At 43.5% G+C, this 9,490-nt stretch overlaps 1 pseudogene; it reads right to left on the minus strand.

The window, feature by feature from the left end:
• Nucleotides 1–7,698: 7,698 nt before the first annotated feature.
• Nucleotides 7,699–8,614, minus strand: LOC102153752 (annotated as a pseudogene).
• Between the last annotated feature and the right edge of the window lie 876 nt (nucleotides 8,615–9,490).

Genomic DNA, 9,490 nt, shown 5'->3' on the forward strand with positions numbered 1-9,490 from the left:
AATCATGGGGTGGAGGCTTTTGGGTTTTCTATGTAGAGTATCATGTCATCGGCGAAGAGGGAGAGTTTGACTTCTTCTTTGCCAATTTGAGTGCCTTTAATGTCTTTTTGTTATCTGATTGCTGAGGCTAGGACTTCCAGTACTATGTTGAATAGCAGTGGTGAGAGTGGACATCCCTGTCTTGTTCCTGATCTTAGGGGAAAGGCTCCCAGTGCTTCCCCATTGAGAATGATATTTGCTGTGGGCTTTTCATAGATGGCTTTTAAGATGTCAAGGAATGTTCCCTCTATCCCTACACTCTGAAGATTTTTGATCAGGAATGGATGCTGCATTTTGTCAAATGCTTTCTCTGCATCTAATGAGAGGATCCTATGGTTCTTGGTTTTTCTCTTGCTGATATGATGAATCACATTGATTGTTTTACGAGTGTTGAACCAGCCTTGTGTTCTGGGGATAAATCCTACTTGGTCATAGTGAATAATTTTCTTAATGTATTGTTGGATCCTATTGGCTAGTATCTTGTTGAGAATTTTTTTTTAATTTTTTTTATTTATTTATGATAGTCACACAGAGAGAGAGAGAGAGGCAGAGACACAGGCAGAGGGAGAAGCAGGATCCATGCACCGGGAGCCCGATGTGGGATCCGATCCCGGGTCTCCAGGATCGCGCCCTGGGCCAAAGGCAGGCGCCAAACCGCTGCGCCACCCAGGGAACCCATCTTGTTGAGAATTTTTGCATCCATGTTCATCAGGGATATTGGTCTGTAATTCTCCTTTTTGGTGGGGTCTTTGTCTAGTTTTGGAATTAAGGTGATGCTGGCCTCATAGAACGGCATCTCTTTCTATCTTTCCAAACAGCTTTAGTAGAATAGGTATGATTTCTTCTTTAAACGTTTGATAGAATTCCCCTGGGAAGCCATCTGGCCCTGGACTCTTGTGTCTTGGGAGGTTTTGATGACTGCTTCAATTTCCTCCCTGGTTATTGGCCTGTTCAGGTTTTCTATTTCTTCCTGTTCCAATTTTGGTAGTTTGTGGCTTTCCAGGAATGCGTCCATTTCTTCTAGATTGCCTAATTTATTGGCGTATATCTGTTCATAATTTGTTTTTAAAATTGTTTGTATTTCCTTGGTGTTGGTATTGATCTCTCCTTTCTCATTCATGATTTTATTAATTTGAGTCTTCTCTCTCTTCTTTTTAATAAGGCTGGCTAATGGTTTATCTACCTTATTAATTCTTTCAAAGAACCACCTCCTGCTTTTGTTGATCTGTTCCACAGTTCTTCTGCTCTCGATTTCGTTGAGTCTGCTCGAATTTTAATTAACTCTCTTCTTCTGCTGGGTGTAGGGTCCATCTGCTGTTTTTTCTCTAGCTCCTTTATGTGTAAGGTTAGCTTTTGTATTTGAGTTCTTTCCAGTTTTTGAATGGATGCTTGTATTGCGATGTATTTCCCCCTCAGGACTGCTTTTGCTGCATCCCAAAGATTTTGACCAGTTGTATTCTCATTAGTTTCCATGAATCTTTTAAATTCTTCCTTAATTTCCTGGTTGACCCTTTCATTTTTTAGCAGGATGGTCCTTAACCTCCACGTGTTTGAGGTCCTTCCATACTTCTTGTTGTGATTTAGTTCTAATTTCAAGGCATTATGGTCTGAGAATATGCAGGGGACGATCCCAATCTTTTGGTTTCGGTTCAGACCCGATTTGTGACCCAGTATGTGGTCTATTCTGGTGAAAGTTCCATGTGCACTTGAGAAGAATGTGTATTCAGTTGAGTTTGGATGTAAAGTTCAGTAGATATCTGTGAAATCCACCTGGTCCAATGTATCATTTAAAGCTCTCGTTTCTTTGGAGATGTTGTGCTTAGAAGACCTATCGAGGGTAGAAAGACCTAGATTGAAGTCACAAGGTATAATTGAATTATTATCTAAGTGTTTCTTCAGTTTGGTTATTAATTGGTTTAAATATTTGGCAGCTCCCACATTCGGGGCATATATATTGAGGCTTGTTAAGTCTTCTTGTTGGATAGATCCTTTAAGTATGATATAGTGTCCCTCTTCATCTCTCACTACAGTCTTCGGGGTAAATTTTAGTTTATCTGATATACGGATGGGTACCCCTGCTTTCTTTTGAGGACCATTTGAATGGTAAATAGTTCTCCAAACTTTTATTTTCAGATTGTAGGTGTCCTTCTGTCTAAAATGAGTCTCTTGTAGACAGCAAAATAGATGGGTCCTGCTTTTTTATCCAGTCTGAAACCCTGCGCCTTTTGATGGGGTCATTAAGCTCGTTCACATTCAGAGTTACTATTGACAGTTATGAGTTTAGTGTCATCATGATATCTATTCAGTCCTTGTTTTTCTGGATTGTTCCACTGAACTTCTTCTTAAAGGGGAATTTTAAGAGTCCCCCTTAAAATTTCTTGCAGAGCTGGTTTGGAGGTCACATATTCTTTCAGTTGCTGCCTGTCTTGTAAGTTCTTTATCTCTCCTTCCATTTTGAATGAGAGCCTTGCTGGATAAAGTATTCTTGGTTGCATGTTCTTCTCATTTAGGACCCTGAATATATCCTGCCAGCCCTTTCTGGCCTGCCAGGTCTCTGTGGAGAGGTCTGCTGCTACCCTAATACTCCTCCCCATAAAATTCAGGGATTTCTTGTCTCTTGCTGCTTTAAGGATCTTCTCTTTATCTTTGGAATTTGCAAGCTTCACTATTAAATGTCCAGGAGTTGAACGGTTTTTATTGATTTTAGGGGGGGATCTCTCTATGTCCTGGATCTGAATGCCTGTTTCCCTTCCAAGATTAGGAGTTTTCAGCTAGGATTTGTTCAAATACATATTCTGGCTCTCTGTCCCTTTCGGCGCCCTCAGGAACCCCAATTAAACGTAGGTTTTTCTTCCTCAGGCTGTCGTTTATTTCCCTTAATCTGTCTTCATGGTCTTTTAATTCTCCGTGTCTTTTTTCCTCAGTTTACCTCTTTGCCATCAACTTGTCTTCTATGTCACTCACTCGTTCTTCCACCTCGTTAACCCTTGTCGTTAGGACTTCTAGTTTGGATTGCATCTCATTCAATTGATTTTTAATTTCTGCCTGATTGGATCTAAATTCTGCAGTCATGAAGTCTCTTGAGTCCTTTATGCTTTTTTGTAGAGCCACCAGTAGCTGTATAATAGTGCTTCTGAATTGGCTTTCTGACATTGAATTGTAATCCAGATTTTATAACTTTGTGGGAGAGAGGACTGTTTCTGATTCTTTCTTTTGAGGTGAGGTTTTCCTTCTAATCATTTTGCTCAGTGCAGTGTGGCCAAAAACTAGTTGTATTGGGAATAGGAGAAAAAGAGAGGAGAGAAAGAAGGAAAGAAAAGAGAAAAAGAAAAAAGAAAAAAGGACGAAAAAAGAAAAAAAGAAGAAAAAGAGAAAGAAAAAGAAAGAAAGGGAAAAAAGGGGGGGGAGCAATCATAAATCAAAAAAAAAAAAAAACACGGGGGAGTATCTTTTGAATCTGTATCCTTTAAGTCCCTTGACTTCCCCTGGACCTTGTCCTTTTAGCTGGTCTTCTGGGGGAGGGGCCTGTTTGTTGATTTTCAGGTGTTAGCACTTAGGGGAGCTACTCTGCTCCCTGCCTGGTGCAGGGCTCAGTGGGGGTTGTTTATCCCGTGAGGCCCCAGGAGGAACAACCCCAGTGGCGGAGGCCAGCTCTGGAGCCCTGGATTCAGCCCCCACAGTAACCCCGGAGCTCTCCGTCTGCAGGGCCTGGAGGCTCCGGGGCGGGGCCGCTGATCTTCTCATCTCGGGGCAGGAGCGTCCTTGCTGTCCTGGGCCCTCCCGGCCTCTGCCTGGGCGGGGCAGAGGAGGGAGGCCAGATCCTGGGCTGTGTCCCGGCGCCCTGTGCTCCCGGTCTGCGCTGTTGGATTCGCGCTCCCGCCCCGCAGCCCCCTCCGCGGAGCCGCCCCCCGAGCCCCTCCAGCTGCTCCGGGTCCCGCTGTGTGCGCTGCAGCCCTTAGGGAGCTCGGCGCACTCTCCCCGGGGCGCAGGTGTCTGTTAGTGTCCCAGGGAGCCCGAGGGCATCCCCGCCCTCCTGGGGTCCTGCTCTAACTCCCTGCGGGTGCCTTTCCGCCCGAGAAGGTTGGTGCAGCTCCTGCTTCTCCGGGACGAGGCTCTCCTGTCCTGGGGACACTCGCCCCGGCCTCAGCCTGGGTCCTCGCCGGGCCCCTCCCCCTTGGATGCCTTTTGTTTCTTTATTTCTTTTTCCCCGTCTTCCTACCTTGATAGAAGCGCAAACTCTTCTCACTGTAGCATTCCAGGTGTTCTCTCTTTAAATCTCAGGCCTAATTCGTAGATTTTCAGGATGATTTGAAGGTTATCTAGGTAATTTGGTGGGGACAGGTGATTTGGGGACCCTACTCTTCCGCCATCTTGCCCCTCTCCTTTTGTTTTAAATAAATTTATGCTCTGTTCTTTATTATTTCCTTCCTTCTCCTATCTTTGGGCTTAGTTTATTCTACTTTTTCTGGTTTCTTGAGATATAAAATTAAGTTGTTTATTTGAGATCTTTCTTCTGTATCTTGTGTTCATGTATTGGAAGTTAATATTATTAAAATGTTCATACTATTTAAAGCTGTCCATAGATTCAATGTAATCTTTATCAAAATCTCAATGGCATTTTTAAAGAAATAGAAAAAATGTTTCATTTCATATGGAACACAAAAGAAGAGCCAAAGCGATCTTGCTAAAGAAGAACAAAGCTGGAGACATCAAAATATATTATAAGCCTACAGTAATTAAAACAGTATAATAAAGCAAAAAGGTAGATATAGACCAATGGAACAGAATAGGCAATATAAATACAGGTATGTATGGTCAATTGGTCTTCAACAAGGATGCCAATAACTCAAATGAGGAAAGGATAATCTTTTTGACAAATGGTTCAGTGAAAACTGAATATCCACTTGTAAAAAGATGAAATTTGTTCTCTATTTTACACCATACACAAAAATCAATTCAAGATGGATTGTAAACCTAAACATAAGGTGACCTAAAATTGTAAAACGCCTTGAAGAAAACATAAGGGAAAAACTTCTTGACATTGGTGTGGCCAGTGGTTTCTTGGCTTTGATATCAAAAGACAGGTAAAAAAGCAAAAACAGATAAGTGGGCATCAAACTAAGAAGCTTCTGTACAGGAATGTTGTGCAATCAACAGAGTGAAAGGAAACCTTCAGAATGGGAGAAAATATTTGTTTTTTTTAATAAAGATTTTATTTATTTATTCATGAAAGACACAGAAAGAGAGAGGCAGAGACATAGGCAGAGGGATAAGCAAGCTCCATGCAGGGAGCCCGATGTGGGACTCGATCCTGGAACTCCAGGATCACGACCTGAGCTGAAGGCAGATGCTCAACAGCCACCCAGGCATCCCAGGGAGAAAATATTTGTAAACTATCTATCTGCTGAGGGGTTAATAACCAAAATATATAAGGATATCTTACAACTCAATAGCAATAATACCAAATAACTCAATTTAAAGATATACAAAGGATTTGAATAGACATTTTTCCAAAGAAGACATGCCAATGGCCACCACGTATATAAAAACATCACTAACCTTCAGAGAAATACATATCAAAACCACAATGAGTTATCACCTCATATCTATTAGGATGGTTATTTCCAAAAATAGAAGAAAAGACAACAAGCATTGGTGAGCATGTGGAAAATTGGAACTCTTATACATTTTTGGTTGGAATATATATAATGATGTAGCCACTATGGAAAACAGTGGAAAGTTCCCACAAAAAAACCTAAAAACAGAATCACCATATGAGCTATCAATTTCACTTCTTAATATACACCCAAAAGAATTGAAATCAGATCCCTAGGAGATATCTGAACCCCCATGTTCATTGATTGCAACAGTGTTCACAACAGCCATGATATGGAAATAACCCAAATGTCCATTGACAGATAAATGGATAAAGAAAGCATGGTATATAGATGCAATAGAATATTATTCAGCCTTTTAAAAAAAGAAGATCCTGGCATTTGTGATAACATGAATGAACCTGGAGGACATAATGTTGAGTGAAATAAGCCAACTGCAGAAGGACAAATACTGCATAATTCCACTTATATGACTATCAAAAAGTCACTTACAGAAATGGAGAATAGAATGGTAGTTGGCAGGGGCTAGGGAAAGGCAAAATGGAGAATTGTTTTTCAATGGGTATAAAGCTTCTGCTATGCTAAATGAATATATTCTAGAGATCAAGCACCTATGGTTAACAATGGGGTATTCTGTACTTTAAAATGTATTTGATCATAGATCTCATGTAAAATGTTCTTACCAAAACAACAAACATACAGACAGAAACAAAAGAACATGAGGAGATTTTTGGAGGTAATGGACATGTTTAATACCTTGGTCATGGTAATGGTGTATGCATATGTCCAAATTCTTCAAGATGTATACAATAAATATATGCAATTTAAAACTATCAATTAAAAACAAAAAGACAAAGAAAATCTATCCACCAGCAGTAGTTGATATTAGAGAAGCTTGTCTGTTCGTGCAGGGCAGTTGGTCGTAAAATAATAAACTATAAAACAAAAGAAAATATAAGTAAGATAAAATCAGACATCTTGAGGATCAAAAAGAAAAAAATAACAAACAAAACCCCCCAAAACAAAAATACTAGTACTTGGTGTAGCCAGTTTTGAACCTAGGATTTTCAGAATCCCATGTGTACTTTCATTATAGCCATCGTTTTTGCTTAGAAACATGTTTTAATTCAAATTCACCATAAATACTTTTCCTTGCTCTGCTTGCCCCATAAAATTCTTTTTAAAAATTCATCTGAAGTTCTTTTTTACACCTTTATAGCCAAAATGCCAAAATATTTTTTCAAAGTGGGCTTTGGAATTCCAAAGCAATATATGAGGGTTCCAGTTGTTCCACATCCTCACCAACACTTAGTATGAGCAATTTTTAATTTAAAAAAGGTTTGTAGTGGTATTTCTTTGGTATTTTAATTTGCATTTCAACATGTTGGGCACATTTTCACATGCTCATTTGCCATCTACATATAGTCATTTGTCTTGTGTATGTTTTATTGAATGTTTGTCTTCTTGGGCTTTTTTTTTGAGGATTTACTATTTTTTTAGTTATTTTGGGTATTCTGAAAGTTTAAATTAATACCACTTTATCTAATTCTTTATACATTTTTGCTGCATACTCATGATCTTTATTTTTAAAGAGATTTCTTAAAATATATCTTTGATAATTTTCTCTGATTTTTTCTCTGTTCTCAGTAATTGGAAGTTTTCTTGATCTAACTCTAGATCACTTTTATTAAGACCTTTTTTCTTATTGTTTCACTTCTTTCACTTTTTCTTGTCGGCTTTTTAAAATTCAGCTTTATAAAGATTTGTTCAGAGGAGGGGCAAGATGGCGGAAGAGTAGGGTCCCCAAGTCACCTGTCCCCACCAAATTACCTAGATAACTTTCTTTTTTTTTTTTTTCAGTGCTCAGACTTCTATTTAAGATTCTGTCTCCCCTGGGTCAAATGTCCAACCTACATGCATCTTCTGGATCACACTCCCGGTGGGGTGGGCTATGTTCTGGTGGCTGAGCAGGGCACAGAGGACATCCTGCCCTCTGAGAAAGGACCTTGGTGAGGTTAGTGGCTGGGAAAGAGCTGTCATGCCCTGCATGGGGGTGCATGTGAAGTTGCGTCCAACAGGACAGAGGGCCTGTCCTGTGAGAAGCAGCCCTGAGGCCCAGTTCCCTAGAAGACAGTTCTCTCTTGGGATGGGGGAGGTCATGGTGGAACACCTGCTTCACGTTGGCTGTGCGCCCCTTGCCTGGCACTATGTTTGCTCAGCCTGTTTCCCCACAAGGAGCTGGGCCCCTAGCCCCTCAGAGGGAGGATCCCCTGAGAGGGTCCTGTAGGATCACGGGCATGGAGCTGATACACAGTGAGTGGGGAACAGGAGTGGGACAGGGGCCTGGGCAGGGGCATCCGGGGTGGCCTAGTCGTCCTTGTCCTTGGCACCATGCTTGAGAATGCGGGTGAACTCCACGTAGTTGAAGTTGCCTTTCTTATCAATGGATGCCTCTCGGTACATCTTCCTCCTCCGTGAAGCGGTCACCTATGGTGGTGAGCAGCTCCCGAAGGTGGTCCTCATGGATAAAACCTGAGGCCTCCTCATCGAAGCAGGCAAAGGCATTTCAGATCACATCTTCAGGGTCTGTGCCATTCAGCTTCTCCCCAGACATGGTGAGAAACATGGTGAAGTTGATGGGCCCTGGGGCCTCACTCATCATGCCCTCGAGGTACTCATCAGTGGGGTTCTTTCCCAGTGAGGCCAGCATGTCATGCAAGTCCTCCTTGTCAATGAAGCCATCTTGGTTCTGGTCAATCATGTTGAAGGCCTCCTTAAACTCCTGGATCTGGGACTGGTCAAACATCCGAAGACATTGGAAGTGGCCCGCTGTGGCCGCTTCTTGGTGGTTTTGGCCTTGGCCCGCTTACTGGACATCTTGGCTTCAGGTGGGTGGGGCTTCCCTGGTGGGGAGAAGGCAGAAGGCGCTCGCTCGCTGCGTGGGGCTGGTGCGGGGCCCCCTAGATAACTTTCAAATCATCCTGAAAACCTACGAATTCGGCCTGAGATTTAGAGAGAACAGCTGGAATGCTATAGTGAGAAGAGTTCGCGCTTCTATCAAGGTAGGAAGACGGAAAAAAAAAGAAATAAAAAGCATCCAAGGGGGAGGGGCCCCATGAGTAGCCGGGCTAAAGCCATGGGGCGAGTGCCCCTAGGACAGGAAAGCCCCGTCCCAGAGAAGAAGGAGCTTTACCAATCTTCCTGGACGAAAAGGCACTCACAGGGACTTGGAGCAGGATCCCAGGAGGGGCGAGGATGCCCTCAGGCTCCTAGGGACACTAACAGAGGACCTGCACCCCGGGGGAGAGGGCGCCACACCCCGCGGCCGAACTCCCTAAAGGGCTGCAGCGCGAGCCTTGGGAGCGGCTCGGGAGGCGGCTTGGGCGGCGGCTCTGCACAGAAGGGGCTGCAGCCCGTGAGTGCAATTCCAGCAGCACAGGCCTTGGAACCGAGGGCGCTGGGGGACACAGCCCAAGATCCGGCGCTCTCCCCAGGACAGGCGGAGGCCGAGAGGACACAGGGCAGCGAGGACACTCCTGCCACTGGGCGGCTGGAGCTGTGCAGATTGGCGGACCCCAACCCGGAGCATCCAGGCCCCTGCAGACTGGGAGCTCCGGTAGTTACTGTGTGAGCTGACTCCAGGGCTGGGGAGCTGGCCGCTGCCACTGTTGTTGTTCCTCCTGGGGCCTCACAGGATAAACTACCCTCACTGAGCCTCACAGTGGCCTCACAGGATAAACAGGATAAACAACTCCCACTGAGCCCTGCACCAGGCAAGGGGCTGAGCAGCTCCCCCAAGTGCTCACACCTGAGAATCAGGACAGAAGGCCCCTCCC

This window comes from Canis lupus, chromosome X (assembly GCF_011100685.1).
Source record: "Canis lupus familiaris isolate Mischka breed German Shepherd chromosome X, alternate assembly UU_Cfam_GSD_1.0, whole genome shotgun sequence".
NCBI lineage: Eukaryota > Metazoa > Chordata > Mammalia > Carnivora > Canidae > Canis > Canis lupus.